Genomic DNA, 17,615 nt, shown 5'->3' with positions numbered 1-17,615 from the left:
AAGTATCAATTTACAATTTACTATAACTTCATTTACAGACAGTCCCAAACCCATCTCTAAGAACTACAGTGGCCAGACACTCCACCACGCCCTTAATGGTTCCCACTAAAATAAGGACTGCAGGATATGATGCAACTATTGTGCCATGTTTGTTAAATAAAACTCATAAGGTAATATGCATGCTAATACTTCACATCAAGTGTAAACAATTTGAGCAGAGGTTTTGTGGTAGGCATACCTATATTTTGAAACAATATCTGCATTTGCCATAGGTTCACAGGTAAATTTGCATTTTCATAGGGGTGATCGTGGGAAACGCCATCCCACAATTCATTGCATTCCCATAAGCAAGCATTATGACAGATCCAACAACAGTTCGAAGGAACACTTCTTCTAATGATGGTTTATTGGTCATTGAATCTCTGATAACAATATGCCCCACTTGAATTTAGATAACTTAGATATGTAGATCTTCAGTCTTATTTTATGGCTCTCATTAATCTAAAGTGCTACTATATACTGATAATTTGTGAGCCCTGATGCATATATTGTGAAATACTACTGATGCATGTATTGTATAGGGTCACTGATGCTGGTCCTTAGTAGATCTGCTGATATAGCAGGTCCCGGATCCAGAATATGGAGCCACGGCCTTTCCACTCTGGTGACCACCTCCCTTCAGCTCACTGTTGGATACGGTTTCCAGTCCAGGACTTTTCAGTGAGAGCCTAATGCATCTTGTTTTATGTAGTATTGTTTTGTTACATTGAACTAATTAGACTAACAGTTGCAATCAGTGATTGTAGGTGGAAAGTTCAGGAATTAAGACATTGTCCCGATGACCTGGAATGAGATGATCACCCTACTCTCTGCCCAAAGGACAACTTCCCAAAACTCAGACTAACACCCCCAGACCCACACAGTACATATTTATAATAAACATATCTTATTCAACTGCAAGATACCCCTTTGGGGGTAAACGTGCGCTTTACAAATATATGTTATGTGTTACCACCTGTGATAAACTCCCAGAATCTGATAAAATCTCTACAAAAGGTCCTACTATATCCCGGGCCAGCAAATGGTTCCGCATTCTGGGGAGTTTAACTTGTGTTGTGCAATTGCATTTTTGATAATTGTTGGTGATAATAGCAGAGCAGCTAACTCCCATGAAATCCCAGTATCTGTTACAGTTAGTTCCATCTTCTACCACCAGCCATAACTCAACCGCGAACTCTGATGCTTAACTTGTTCTTAGATATTCATATAGTGTGAAACTTGTGATGCACCGTCAATCCATGATTTTAGCCAACAGCTTATGAAAAACGAAAAAGCAAGTCCCAGAATGCATTTTTGCATTGCTGGCTTCAAAAAGGCTTTTTTTAAATGGACATATCACATATGGGGGTTTATTTATGAGCCCTTGAGTCCCTTTTGCGCAGCCGGTGCGTCAATTTTTGTAACGCACCAGCGGCAAAAAAAAATGCGCCAGGTTGCGTCATATTTACAAAGTGACACATATAGGTAGATGCATCTCTTTGTAAACCCCTGCACCACATTATACCTGCGCCAAGTATAATGTATGCAGGGTGGGCGTTCCAATGCAAGTAAGCCTCGTTAAAGTGACGCAGTGAAATCGATTTCACTGCGCCACTTCTAGGACACAAATGTGTCAATATCTTACGCCTGCCTAACAGCAAGCGTAAGACTGATGCAGGCACATTTGAAATGGTACTTGCCCAAAATGACCCATGCTGAAGTTGTGTCACTTTTGTGACACACTCCGGAAATGCGTCATTTTTGCACCTACAGATACGTCAGAAATACTGACCTATCTGTAATTCCTTGCGACATGATGCGTCTTGCAGTAAGTATGACGCATCCAGTATGTGGCAATGAGGGCGCAATGAAAAGTTTTCATGCAGCGATGTGTCACTTTTCATAAATGAGGCCCATGATGTATACGGATTTTCTTTTCTAGGGAACAGCTTGCCACTTGTGCACTTTTCCAACCCTGGGTGCCTCTTTTTTGCTTATGGTGGATTGAGCTATCGAATGTCAGTGTGGTGAGCCATGGTTACTATATGTTCCCTCCCTGTAAGGGCAGCCCGTTGTAAAGCACCTTCCCTCCTCTATAAAATGAAGGCAGAATATAATTCTGCCTTGTATTTCCTGGACCTAGCCAAGGATACATACTTATTCGTTAATATTCTGAATGAGAAACAGAATCAGGAGTGGGTTAGAGATCGTGTACACGCTGTTGAGGAGTGATGCCACGTTTACAGTGTATTAAATGACTCAAAATGGGGTAATTTAAGCGGAGACTTATTCAAGTCCGTGGATACACCTGCCATTTTGTGCTCACGATAAAGCATCAGTCAAAATGTCACACATGTTTTATAAGCATGGCACACGCACACCTAAGGAACTGACAACTTGGCAGGTATGCCTAAGGTACGGGGAAGGCTCACCCGATGACGTCATTGCGGGTGTAGGGGATCTATCAAATGACGTCCTGTATCTTTATGTTAGTCGCTCCGTAACAAAGGATCTTTTGATGTTACACACAGCGCTTAGCAACATTTGTAATGGAGGGCTGCCCTCTGCTGGCGTAAAGTGGAGTGGCATGTTCCTCCACTGCCCCGGCATGCCTGCAGCTGCAGAGTCGATCTGACTCTCTGGTTTAGACTCCTTCCGTCGCCCGTCGGGAGGTAAAGTTCACGATGATGTAGACTAGAGTGCCCCTCCCGGGCCACAGTGAAGGGCGGAGGCGTCCATGACTCAGATGCGCAGAGGGGCTGGGCCAGCTGCAGGCATCAGCTCAGCTGCCATATGACGTGACACGAGGAAATACCTACCTGGTTGTCAAGAGGACGGGACACAGCAAGAGGTACGGACGGGACGCAGCAGCGAGAGGTAACTATAATACCTTTAACTTTCAAGCAAACGAGCTATAGTCAGAATATTGTCGTCTTTTAAATATCATCTTTTACTGGACACTTGCGGTATCGTAAGGAAGTCATTTGACTCAATAGTGGTAATGTTATTACATGGATACAATGTTGAGACAGCCCTGTCGAAATTATGAAATGTTGAGCAAAGCCTATGAAAAGATGTAAATCTCCGAACTCCAGGTTTGAAACACATCTCTGAAGGCAGACAACCACGGAGCTATCTTAGCAGTTTACAGAAAGACGTCTAGAGAGACCTTTGTATCGGGACCACGACGAAACGTAAAATGGGGCAGCAAACCAGGACCCCTGAACCGCAGATTCTGCCTGGCCCCCTGCCTGTACCCTTGCTTTGTCGACTCGGTACAATTGTACAACATTACTAACGACCCACACACGCCGCTCTGCTCTTTTCCCCAGACATTACGTTACCTCTCTATCTTATACCATCTGACGCATCACTCATCTGGAATCTGACCCTAGCACTTAAGCAATACATGTGTGAATGTGCGAATATTAGCACAGTGCCCTAAATAACTGTACACAGTACCCAGCGAGGGCCACGTTTACACACGAAAGGCATCTTTTGGTTTGCGTTTAACTTTGGCTCCGTTTAATGAGTCTTCACAAAACTTTCCCATAAAAATGTTCTTCCACCTCAGCTCCTTCTTGAATAGGCCCAGGGTAGTCCTTCAAACGGAGATTGAGAAACATTGGGGAATGGGGTGTGAGGGAGGTGTAGCCAACGCATTTTTCGTATTCATTTTTCCATTCGAATAATCAGGCACAGCAAATTTGACAGACGGCCCCCTAGGCCTGGGGGGAAGATAAAAAAAAATATGTGACGAAAAAAAAGGAAAAAGCAGGTTCCAGAATCTGGGGAACCCATTCCCTTGGGTCGATACTTGTGTAAAGGAGAGGGGGGGAGGCATTGTGACCCCCATTCCTGAGTCTCCTTGAGGCCTCAGGGACCCCATTCACCAAAGCCGATAGTTATTTAGAGGACAGGGGAACCCAGGGCCTGTAAACAATAACATTATAGAGATGTGTGCCCTCCCTTATTGGGCCGGCTCATGTTGCAGTGTCCGGAGACCCCATTCTCCAGGACACTGTGGTTTCTCTGCCCACAAGAGCATGGGCAGTGAAGTCTAATGCTCCCAATGCAGGCTTCCGCTGCACCTGGGATGGGTGTTGGCAGGGGAGCCGGCTGAGCTGCGGGGTCCTTGTGGCTCCCTCCGCAGCTGACAATGTGGGATATGTTGTGGGGTGCACTGATTGGGTACCGGGCACCCCACTATAAAAACAGTTCCTGCGCTAGCAGAAAGCCAGTGGGGCCACAGCGGCCCTGGGAGCTTGCCTTGCTGCCCCCAACATAAAAATGTTGTGGGGTTTCACGTGTGGGCAGCCCTCAGATAATTTTTTTTTAAAGTGTGGCTCCCACCTTAACCCCCATCAAAAATGAAACATGTAGGTAACCTGGGTGGGCATTGGAACATACACAAAATCAATAAAAAATGAATAATAAATGAGCAGTAGGAGTCACTAATTTATTAGTTAGTGCTCCTTTCAAGGACTCAGACAGGTTGATTTTCTTTAGATAAAACTTTACTAAAACATTTTTATGGCAATCATTTTATTAAACTTTGCACTGTGTGAAATATTCATTTGATTATAATTACGTGATTTTTTGATAAAGGCAATAGTTGTGTTTCATGTATGTTGATATGCTGACCCATATCTTTATCAAAAGAGAGAGAGATGACTAGAAAGCTAGGCCGTATCCCCTAGGTTTATATGTAGAATCAATAAGGACTAGCCTATTTGTGAATTTAACATAGACTCAAAAGCTATATGACCGGATGCAAAGCATTGTGTTTGCTCATGAAGCCCTCACCCACCAACCTGGTTGGTGGCATGCTTCATCATCGGGCCCACCCAGTGACACCGAGTGTGTCCCGGGTGTGCTTCGACGCCTGGTTACAGCGGAGCAGGTATGTTACTGAGAGTGCAGTGTAGTGAAGTAAAAGTGAAAGTTTAAATGCTATACAGGGGTTCCAGTACCCGAGGGTAAAATTAACCCCTTCGCTGCTAGGCCTTTTCCCCTCCTGTGCTGAGGCTTTTTTTGGCGTTTTGGAGTAGTGCGCGCTTAGGCCCTTGTAACTTTTTGACCACATAAGGTATCCACGCCAAATTTGCGTCCTTTTCTTCCAACATCATGTGGATTCTAAAGGCGCCCTGGGTTTGTGGATTCCCTTGGAGGGGGCCCAGAAATGTAGCAAAATATAGTGATTTTTTTGTTTTTTTCAGAAAAATGGGAAAAACGGGCTGCAAATGAAAGCCTCTGGGTGTTTCCCTGAAAATGGTATCACAAAAAGGTTTGTGGGGCTGAAATCTCCATTTTCTCAGCTTTCAGGGAATGACAGACTTTTGTCAGAGAACCGAAATTTTTCACTCAGTTTTGGCATTTTTCTGGGACATAGCCTATTTTTGCTATTTTTAGAGCTTTCCACCTCCTTCCAGTTAATGGTAGAAATGAGTTTGAAAGCAATAATGGATCCTGGAAAGCTTTACATTTTCGAAAAGTAGACAAAATTCTGAATTCAGAAAGGGGTCATTTGTCTAAATCCATGAAGGTTTCGTTATAGAAACTAACAGTTAGATATTGGAATATTTGAAATTTTGTTGAAAAAAACAGCCTTTTGTCTCAACGTTTTCACCTATAACTTTTTCTAATTTTGACAGCTCTTGGAAAGCAATATACCGTTACATCCGTTAGACCTTCTTGGTTGTGGGGATATATAGGACTTGTAGTTTCACCAAGAACCCGACGAACCCAGATCCAAAAACTGAGCAGCAACTTGCAATGGTATTTTTTCATTTACTGGGTATAGTGCACTTTGTCTTGGAAAATGTATACATGGAATAATCTGTATGAAAGACACCTATGTATTTCTGAATTGGGTACAAATTATAGACTTCAGAAACAGTATATAATTGCACATTTTCAAAGTTGGGAATACTCATACTAGCATGAGAATTATTGGTCATTTTTCATAAAGATTTTTTTTTTACTCAATGTCTTTCATTCAAAGGGAGAAATGCATGAAAGCTCAATTGGTAATAACAGTTGATTTACAAATCTGAATTACCCCAAGTGTCCCGATAAAAACGGTACCTCACTTGTGTGGGTCGGCCTTGTGCCTGCGACAGGAAACGGCGGAAAATGCAACGTGGTCACACCTAAATTTAGCAGTTACAAATTGACCCTTTTTTGGCAAAGTGCCTACCTGTAGTTTTTGCACCCTAGCTCTGCCGGCACCTAGGGAAACCTTGCAAACCTATACATTTTTGAAAAGTAGACACCCAGGGGAATTCAGGATGGGGTGACTCGACTGCCTACCACCAGGTTTTGTTACCCAGAATCCCTTGCAAAGCTAAGTTTTTCACAAAATAAACACATTTTCCTCACATTTCTGTGGTGGAAAGTTCTGGAATCTGCGTGGATCAACAAATTTCCACCCACCCAGCGTGCCCCCAGGTCTCCCGAAAAAAACGGTACCTCACTTGCGTGGGTAGGCATAGTGGCTGCGACATGAAACAGCGCAAAACGCAGCATGGTCGCACCTCAATTTCCCAGTGAAATTTAGCACGATTCGGACAAAAAGACTACCTTTTGTTTTTGCGCCGTAGCTCTGCCAGCACCTAGGGAAACCTAGCAAACCTATACATTTTTGAAAACTAGACACCCAGGGAAATTCAGGATGGGGTGACTCGCCTGCCTATCCCCAGGTTTTGTTACCCAGAATCCCTTGCAAACATAAAAATTTGACCAAAAAAACACATTTTCCTCACATTTCTGTGGTGGTAAGTTCTGGAATCTGCGTGGATCAACAAATTTCCACCCACCCAGCGTGCCCCCAGGTCTCCCGAAAAAAACGGTACCTCACTTGCGTGGGTAGGCATAGTGGCTGCGACATGAAACAGCGCAAAACGCAGCATGGTCGCACCTCAATTTCCCAGTGAAATTTAGCACGATTCGGACAAAAAGACTACCTTTTGTTTTTGCGCCGTAGCTCTGCCAGCACCTAGGGAAACCTAGCAAACCTATACATTTTTGAAAACTAGACACCCAGGGGAATTCAGGATGGGGTGACTCGCCTGCCTACCCCCAGGTTTTGTTACCCAGAATCCCTTGCAAACATAAAAATTTGACCAAAAAAACACATTTTCCTCACATTTCTGTGGTGGAAAGTTCTGGAATCTGCGTGGATCAACAAATTTCCACCCACCCAGCGTGCCCCCAGGTCTCCCGAAAAAAACGGTACCTCACTTGCGTGGGTAGGCATAGTGGCTGCGACATGAAACAGCGCAAAACGCAGCATGGTCGCACCTCAATTTCCCAGTGAAATTTAGCACGATTCGGACAAAAAGACTACCTTTTGTTTTTGCGCCGTAGCTCTGCCAGCATCTAGGGAAACCTAGCAAACCTATACATTTTTGAAAACTAGACACCCAGGGGAATTCAGGATGGGGTGACTCGCCTGCCTACCCCCAGGTTTTGTTACCCAGAATCCCTTGCAAACATAAAAATTTGACCAAAAAAACACATTTTCCTCACATTTCTGTGGTGGAAAGTTCTGGAATCTGCGTGGATCAACAAATTTCCACTCACCCAGCGTGCCCCCAGGTCTCCCGAAAAAAACGGTACCTCACTTGCGTGGGTAGGCATAGTGGCTGCGACATGAAACAGCGCAAAACGCAGCATGGTTGCACCTCAATTTCCCAGTGAAATTTAGCACGATTCGGACAAAAAGACTACCTTTTGTTTTTGCGCCGTAGCTCTGCCAGCACCTAGGGAAACCTAGCAAACCTATACATTTTTGAAAACTAGACACCCAGGGAAATTCAGGATGGGGTGACTCGCCTGCCTACCCCCAGGTTTTGTTACCCAGAATCCCTTGCAAACATAAAAATTTGACCAAAAAAACACATTTTCCTCACATTTCTGTGGTGGAAAGTTCTGGAATCTGCGTGGATCAACAAATTTCCACCCACCCAGCGTGCCCCCAGGTCTCCCGAAAAAAACGGTACCTCACTTGCGTGGGTAGGCATAGTGGCTGCGACATGAAACAGCGCAAAACGCAGCATGGTCGCACCTCAATTTCCCAGTGAAATTTAGCACGATTCGGACAAAAAGACTACCTTTTGTTTTTGCGCCGTAGCTCTGCCAGCACCTAGGGAAACCTAGCAAAACTATACATTTTTGAAAACTAGACACCCAGGGGAATTCAGGATGGGGTGACTCGCCTGCCTACCCCCAGGTTTTGTTACCCAGAATCCCTTGCAAACATAAAAATTTGACCAAAAAAACACATTTTCCTCACATTTCTGTGGTGGAAAGTTCTGGAATCTGCGTGGATCAACAAATTTCCACCCACCCAGCGTGCCCCCAGGTCTCCCGAAAAAAACGGTACCTCACTTGCGTGGGTAGGCATAGTGGCTGCGACATGAAACAGCGCAAAACGCAGCATGGTCGCACCTCAATTTCCCAGTGAAATTTAGCACGATTCGGACAAAAAGACTACCTTTTGTTTTTGCGCCGTAGCTCTGCCAGCACCTAGGGAAACCTACCAAACCTATACATTTTTGAAAACTAGACACCCAGGGGAATTCAGGATGGGGTGACTCGCCTGCCTACCCCCAGGTTTTGTTACCCAGAATCCCTTGCAAACATAAAAATTTGACCAAAAAAACACATTTTCCTCACATTTCTGTGGTGGAAAGTTCTGGAATCTGCGTGGATCAACAAATTTCCACCCACCCAGCGTGCCCCCAGGTCTCCCGAAAAAAACGGTACCTCACTTGCGTGGGTAGGCATAGTGGCTGCGACATGAAACAGCGCAAAACGCAGCATGGTCGCACCTCAATTTCCCAGTGAAATTTAGCACGATTCGGACAAAAAGACTACCTTTTGTTTTTGCGCCGTAGCTCTGCCAGCACCTAGGGAAACCTAGCAAACCTATACATTTTTGAAAACTAGACACCCAGGGGAATTCAGGATGGGGTGACTCGCCTGCCTACCCCCAGGTTTTGTTACCCAGAATCCCTTGCAAACATAAAAATTTGACCAAAAAAACACATTTTCCTCACATTTCTGTGGTGGAAAGTTCTGGAATCTGCGTGGATCAACAAATTTCCACCCACCCAGCGTGCCCCCAGGTCTCCCGAAAAAAACGGTACCTCACTTGCGTGGGTAGGCATAGTGGCTGCGACATGAAACAGCGCAAAACGCAGCATGGTCGCACCTCAATTTCCCAGTGAAATTTAGCACGATTCGGACAAAAAGACTACCTTTTGTTTTTGCGCCGTAGCTCTGCCAGCATCTAGGGAAACCTAGCAAACCTATACATTTTTGAAAACTAGACACCCAGGGGAATTCAGGATGGGGTGACTCGCCTGCCTACCCCCAGGTTTTGTTACCCAGAATCCCTTGCAAACATAAAAATTTGACCAAAAAAACACATTTTCCTCACATTTCTGTGGTGGAAAGTTCTGGAATCTGCGTGGATCAACAAATTTCCACTCACCCAGCGTGCCCCCAGGTCTCCCGAAAAAAACGGTACCTCACTTGCGTGGGTAGGCATAGTGGCTGCGACATGAAACAGCGCAAAACGCAGCATGGTTGCACCTCAATTTCCCAGTGAAATTTAGCACGATTCGGACAAAAAGACTACCTTTTGTTTTTGCGCCGTAGCTCTGCCAGCACCTAGGGAAACCTAGCAAACCTATACATTTTTGAAAACTAGACACCCAGGGAAATTCAGGATGGGGTGACTCGCCTGCCTACCCCCAGGTTTTGTTACCCAGAATCCCTTGCAAACATAAAAATTTGACCAAAAAAACACATTTTCCTCACATTTCTGTGGTGGAAAGTTCTGGAATCTGCGTGGATCAACAAATTTCCACCCACCCAGCGTGCCCCCAGGTCTCCCGAAAAAAACGGTACCTCACTTGCGTGGGTAGGCATAGTGGCTGCGACATGAAACAGCGCAAAACGCAGCATGGTCGCACCTCAATTTCCCAGTGAAATTTAGCACGATTCGGACAAAAAGACTACCTTTTGTTTTTGCGCCGTAGCTCTGCCAGCACCTAGGGAAACCTAGCAAAACTATACATTTTTGAAAACTAGACACCCAGGGGAATTCAGGATGGGGTGACTCGCCTGCCTACCCCCAGGTTTTGTTACCCAGAATCCCTTGCAAACATAAAAATTTGACCAAAAAAACACATTTTCCTCACATTTCTGTGGTGGAAAGTTCTGGAATCTGCGTGGATCAACAAATTTCCACCCACCCAGCGTGCCCCCAGGTCTCCCGAAAAAAACGGTACCTCACTTGCGTGGGTAGGCATAGTGGCTGCGACATGAAACAGCGCAAAACGCAGCATGGTCGCACCTCAATTTCCCAGTGAAATTTAGCACGATTCGGACAAAAAGACTACCTTTTGTTTTTGCGCCGTAGCTCTGCCAGCACCTAGGGAAACCTAGCAAACCTATACATTTTTGAAAACTAGACACCCAGGGGAATTCAGGATGGGGTGACTCGCCTGCCTACCCCCAGGTTTTGTTACCCAGAATCCCTTGCAAACATAAAAATTTGACCAAAAAAACACATTTTCCTCACATTTCTGTGGTGGAAAGTTCTGGAATCTGCGTGGATCAACAAATTTCCACCCACCCAGCGTGCCCCCAGGTCTCCCGAAAAAAACGGTACCTCACTTGCGTGGGTAAACATAGTGGCTGCAACAGGAAACGGTTCAAATTGTACGGTGGTGAATTTACATTACCTTATTGCAAAACTACCTTGATTTTGGGGGGGGGGCATCTGAGTTTGTGGCCCGGGGCTCGGTGGTATTCTTTGCAAAGTAGCAAACCCAAACAGTTCTGAAAACTAGACACCCGGGGGACTCCAGGGAGGTATGGCATGCATGGGTCCCCCAATGTTTTCCTACCCAGAACTCTCTGCAAACCTTAAAATTAGGTAAAAATTGCACTTTTCCAAACTTTTTGGCGTGGGATCGCCGGGTCGGCAAAAAAGTCATACCACCCTGCGTTCCCCTTGTTCTCCCGAGTAAAAGGATACCTCACTTGTGTGGGTGCCCCAAAGCAGAATACGCCAAAAATGAATTTTGAAAAAAGTAGTTTTTACTCATATTTACGTTTTACAAATTAAGCACCCCAGCCTAAGTCACATGCCTTTGGCCCACCCACACAAGTGAGGTATCATTTTACTCGGGAGAACAAGGGAAACACTGGGTGGTAGGACATTTGTTCCGGCAGCGAGATCCCACCCAAAAAAGTATGGAAAAGTGGGTTTTTTGACCAAAATTTCAGGTTTGCAGGGGTTTCTGGGTAGGAAAACATTGGGGGACCCACGCATGCCATACCACCCTGGACTCCCCTGGGTGTCTAGTTCTCAGAACTGTTTGGGTTTGGTAGTTTCCAAAGATGCCTGCCAAGCCCCGGGCCAAAAGCTCAGGTGACCCCCTCAAAAAATAAGATTATTTGGCTAAAGGTAAAGTTTTTGTCTCCACAGTATGAATTGGGCCTTTTCCTAAAGCAGCCGCTATGCCTACCCACGCAAGTGAGGTACCATTTTTATCGGGAGACCTTGGGGAACGCTGGGTGGGAGGTAATTTGTGTGTGCCCAGTGATGCCACGCTTTCCCACACTAAAACGTGTGAAAAAACTGATTTTTTACCATGCAAAAAATGAGGTTTGCAAGGGATTCTGGGTAAAGGAACGTTGGAGGATCCACGCAAGCCATACCTCCTTGGAAGCCCCCGGTTGTCTACTTTTCAGAAATGTGTGGGATTGGTAGGTTTCCCTAGATGGCTGTCTCGCACGGGGCCAAAAACCCAGGTAACCCCTCTTGCAAAAGCTGGTGGACTTAGGGGTTACCTGGGTTTCTGGCCCCGTGCGAGACAGCCATCTATGGAAACCTACGAAACCCACACATTTCTGAAAAGTAGACACCCGGGCGCTTCCAAGGAGGTATGGCTTGCGTGGATCGGCCAACGTTCCTTTACCCAGAATCCCTTGCAAACCTCAATTTTAGCAGAAAAAAATCAATTTTTTCACACGTTGTAGTCTGGGAAAGCGTGGCATCACTGGGCTCACACAAATTACCTCCCACCCAGCATTCCCCCAGGTCTCCCGATAAAAACGGTACCTCACTTGCGTGGGTAGCCATAGTGGCTGCAACAGGAAAAGGTCCAAATCTAACAGTGGTGAATATAAAATACCCTGAAGCAATATAACTTTGATTTTTTGGGGGGGAGGCACCTGAGTTTTTGGCCCGGGATGGGTGGTATTCTATGGAAAGTAGCAAACCCAAACAGTTCTGAAAACTAGACACCCGGGAGAGTCCAGGGAGGTATGGCATGTGTGGGTCCACCAATGTTTTCCTACCCAGAACTCCTTGCAAACCTTAAAAATAGGTAAAAATAGCACTTTTCCAAACATTTTGGCGTGGGATCGCCGTGCCGGCAAAAAAGTCCTACCACCCTGCGCTCCCCTTGTTCTCCCAAGTAAAAGGATACCACACCTTAACAGAGTTACTCAAAAGTCAAACATTCAAGCACGGCTATCTATTCCTCAAAGACACACACATACAGGTTGGATTTGGCACGAGGGCGAGTGATGGTTCAGTACATAAAATTTTATTAACAAGATATTTCAAAAAAATGAAATGCTCTGTCAATAAATAAATGCATAAAAACTGAACCAGTGACTCGCAACTCGTGAGCTGTAAAGCCACGACAAGGCACCAACCGTTTTACAGGCCATTCACGCACCTTTCATACCTGATACAAACCAGACCATTGACACCATCCGAATGGAAAAGCAACACATAACAACAATCACAATAAGGGGCAAGGTACACCCTACTGCAGAAATTAGAAAAAAAACAATTATTACTGCACACCCATCTAATCCGCAAGCACACACACATACTGGTTGGATTTGGCACGAGGGTGAGTGATGATTCAGTACATACAATTGGATACGCAAGTAATTTCATCAAAAATGAAATACACTGCGTATAATTGAAAGTATGATAAACTGAACCACTGACTCGCAGCTCGTGAGCTGTAAAGCCACGTCAAGGCACCAACCTCTTTACAGGCCATTCATACACCTTTCGTACGCGTGACACATACAAAACATTCACACCGCCAGCCGCGGACCCATCACATTTCAACACTCACACCAGCAAACAGCGCCATTCAAGGGCCCATCACTTTCACACGCCCACATTTCTGACACTGCAACTACACAAAATGATGGACTGTGTGGAGTGTCACTCAACTAGCAGTGTGTGTAGTGACCAACAGAAAGTAACTACTCACACACCGCCTGCCGAGCGCCAGTCCACCCACACCACCATCCAAGCACCAGACCATGCACACTGCCAGCCAAACACCACTCAGCGCACACCGACAGCCAACTACCACTCCACACACACCACCAGCCAAGCATCACTCCACGCACACCACCAGCCAAGCGCCACTCCACAAACACAACACCATCCAAGCACCACTCCACACACGCCGCCAGCCAAGCACCACTCCACACACACCGCCAGCCAAGCACCACTCCACTCACACCGCCAGCCAAGCACCTAACCATACACTCCGCCAGCCAAGCAAAAATCCACTAACCCCCCCAGCACAACTCCAATCCATGCACTATTCCAGCCAAGCACCAGACCACGCACACCACCAGCCAAGCGCCTGTCCACGCACACCAACAATCCAAGCACAATCCTGCACACACCACCATCAAAATTAGAATTTTTTAAAGAAATACCACAAATCAAATGTAGAAACCTACAAATCTGCTAACACAAATTCAAAACCTAAATGCTTTGCACTAATGCAAACCTAAAAGCAAACAAAAAAATATTACAGAAAACAAACCAGACAGTACACTTACAAGCTCAATGAAACTCCCAAAACTTCTTTTGTGTGTGGTACGATTTAAAACAAGCTGGCACACACAATCCAGGATTTGAAGGACAGTCAGGACAGTGCATACGAGACTCCCTCCGCACTTCTCTTCGCCAACAGACTCTACATCTTTTAGTGGGTTTGTCTTTTGCAGTTGTGGGAGGAATGTATTCTGGAAAGTGGCGATCTTTCAGTCTAGCCACTTCCTCCACCACTCCAAATCTTGGCACACTTGCCTGTTCCACTAGTACAAGGCTGCCTATTATAGTCTCCTGAAACTTAACAAAAGGCATCTTTGACTCAGGACAAGATTTCTGGAAAACAACAAAAGCATTAAAGGATGCCAAGTGGAAAAGATGGATAGCCAACTTCTTGTACCAAACGTAAGCCTTTCGAAGAGCAGCATAAGGTTCCAACCTCTGATCTACTCTGTCAACACCACCCATGTGCCTATTATAGTCTAAAATGCACACAGGTTTACGCACTTCAGCAGTCTCACCCCGAACTGGCAGAGCTTCAGTGCTTTCGTCATGGATAGTAGTCAGCATGTAAACATCTCTCCTGTCTGAAAACTTCACAGCTAGAAGCTTCCCACATCGCAATGCAGTAGACTGTCCCCGCACAAGCCTTTTGCAAACAAGTTCTATTGGAAAACCTTTCCGGTTACTGCGCATCGTGCCACATGCAACAGTGCCCACTTTGGCCAACTCCTTGAACAAACGCACACTAGTGTAGAAGTTATCTACATATAAATGGTGGCCTTTGTTAAATAATCGTCTACCTAGTTCCCACACAATTTTCTCAGTCACTCCAAAAGTGGACGGACAAGCAGAAGTGTTAATGCTGGAATCCTTACCGGTGTACACCCTGAAATTATAAACATATCCAGTCTCACTGTCACACAGCATATACAGTTTGATGCCATAGCGTGCCCTCTTACTAGGAATGTATTGCCTAAAAACCAAGCGGCCCTTGAACAACACCAAAGACTCGTCCACAGCTATTTCTCTTCCAGGTGCAAACATCTCAGGAAAACGATCAACAAAGTGATCAAGGACAGGCCGAATCTTAAAAAGACGGTCACAATCAGGGTGATCGCGTGGCAACGCTAAATCATTATCAACAAAATGCATCATGCGAAGAAGAAGCATATATCGATCACGAGTCATAAGTGCTGGAAATATAGATGTTGCCATCAAGGGACTAGTGGACCAATAAGAAGACATTGATGGCTTCCTTAGCAAGCCCATCAAAAAAGTTAATCCCAAAAACTTCTTCATCTCTTCAACATATGTGGGAGACCAATGGGTAGCTCTGGAATGGGGCTTAAGGCTGGCACTGTGGTCCCTCAAATACTGCTCTGCATACAAATTAGTTTGCTCCACAATCTCCTGCAAAAACTCATCGTCAAAAAACAATTGAAAATATTGAATTGGCAAAAAATTGTCAGTATCCACTCTACACCCTGGAACACCAGTGAAGTCTGGCAATTCCGGCTGCACCATGCCAGGGGCAACCCAGACGTCATCACTAACATGAGGAGAAGAAGCCACCCTAGCCTGCAGGCCAGATGCCTCTTGCTGCACTACATCAACGGGAACACTAGCATCCCCAGATGCCTCTTGCCTCACTACACCAACAGGAATACTAGCATCCCCAGATACATTTTGCATCTCTTCACCAACAGACGAACTCACATCCCCAGCTGCCTCTTGCATCTCAACATCAACAGAAGAACTCGCATCCCCAGATGCCACTTGCTGCTCAACAACAACAGAAAGACTAGCAGCACCAGATGCCTCATGCTGCTCAACAACAGGAAGACTAGCAGCACCAGATAACCTTTGGCGCACCACAGCAATGTGAAACCTTTTGGGCGCAGCCTTTACCACACTTGCCTGTTCCTGACGAGAAAAAAAGGGAAACCTTGAGGACCTAGGCTGCCGCTCACATGGCTCTTCCCTCTCTACCGGCACATCAATGTCCCTCTCTACCACAGGCACTTCATCAGCACTAGAAGAAGAATCATCATCCGATGATACCATGCGAAGAGAAAACTCACTGCCTGAATCTTCTGCACCTAACTCAAGCTCCGAATCGGAGTCAGTGTCTGGACCATGGTCAGAGGAAGACTCAAAAAGCAAACTAACAACCTGCTTAGCAGTAATCCTGCGAGCAGCCATTATCCTTACAAATCAAGAAGACTACACACACAAGTGAACAACAACCTACACTGTGCAAAGGAAGAAGTAAACAAGGTAGAGTCTTCACACAAAAATCAATACACTCAAAAACAATTCAAATCTAACCAAATATAAGAAGACTCACCAGCACCTACTCTGCTGAAACACAGCAAAAAGAAAGGAAATCCCACTGGAAAGAAAAAAAAACAAGTATAGATTAGACAAAGTACACATCAAGCAGCAATACAAAAAAAAAGTTAACAATCAAGAAACACAAAGCCACACAAACAGCAATAACTTCACTTTTCATAACAACACATTTATCTAGGAAAAATAGTACAAAAAACATTTACTTACCAAGCACATGCAACTACACAAGCTGCAAAACCAGCATTAACCGAACCACAACCTACACCAATACAAACAGCAAAAGCCTGGATCAAAAACAAAGAAGAAAAAAAATAATTTAATACTACATTTCACAAACAACATAACAAATGAATAAACAATACACAAATGTACCCCCAAAATCACATCCACACAGATGGGCCATCAAAAAGGGCAAAACGGACAAAAGTACGGGTTGATTTGCCCACCGGGGGGGGGGGGGGCCAGAACATCTAAATTTAAAATCCGACCCACCTGAAAGCGACCCTTGCACAATGGGTCACTTCCTACAATCTAAAATAAAATCCCTGGTGCTAGTGAGGGCATTTCCACCGCACAATCGCAATGCTGTGCGCGACCGTGAGCCAGAAATGCCCTGCAAAGAGACATCAGAAGAGAGGAAAATCACTTACCTCTCCCCTGAAGCCTCTTTGCAAACCCCCCCAAATATCTCAAAACCAACCTAACACCTCCAGGCGCAGGAAGCAAATGGCTTCCCGACCGCCTGGGAATCCCTGAAGATGTTGGCGCGTGCTGTGCGCGCTGACATCATCAGGGATTCTCATGGGGAGGGGGACAACAGAATTACTGTGGTTAACTGCGATGCTGGACAGAGGCACTTGCATCCTTGATTTTCACAAGCGCAATCCTAAAACAGTTCCTATGACCAGGAGCTTCTTTCTCCCCATCTGCTGCTCTCAACAGTCTCTGACCATTTATACACATAAGAGGCATGTGAACTCACACAGAAGATCCCCTATTGGCAACGCCCACCAACTAGCGGAGTGCACCATCTTTCCTAAATTTACCCACTATGATGGACAGCTCACTCAAGGGACCTGTGCACACATTGGTGCGATGGCATAGTAACACACACGGACACTGGAGACAAAGCAAGCGCTCGAGTTGCAGCACAAATTCAGAAAAACATTCATCAGCCCAAAAACATTTGTGACCTTCCCACTATGATTCACAGCTCACACAAGGGACCCCTGCGCACATCTGTGCAATTGCATAGTAACGCACACATGGACACTGGAGACAAAGATGGGGCTCGAGTTGCAGCACAAACTCAGGAAAGCAA

At 45.5% G+C, this 17,615-nt stretch overlaps 1 protein-coding gene across 1 annotated transcript in view; it reads left to right on the top strand.

Moving 5' to 3' along the window:
- Positions 1–2,740: 2,740 nt before the first annotated feature.
- The window catches only part of LENG9 (leukocyte receptor cluster member 9), a 35,719-nt gene continuing 20,844 nt past the window's right edge, over positions 2,741–17,615 (top strand). The window contains exon 1 of the mRNA XM_078655069.1: positions 2,741–2,916. The gene's annotated coding sequence lies outside the window, so the exon portion shown is untranslated. The remainder of the gene's footprint in view (positions 2,917–17,615) is intronic.

Source organism: Lissotriton helveticus, chromosome 7 (genome assembly GCF_964261635.1).
Source record: "Lissotriton helveticus chromosome 7, aLisHel1.1, whole genome shotgun sequence".
In the NCBI taxonomy this organism is placed as follows: Eukaryota; Metazoa; Chordata; class Amphibia; order Caudata; family Salamandridae; genus Lissotriton; species Lissotriton helveticus.
This window is presented reverse-complemented; position numbering and strand designations above follow the sequence as displayed.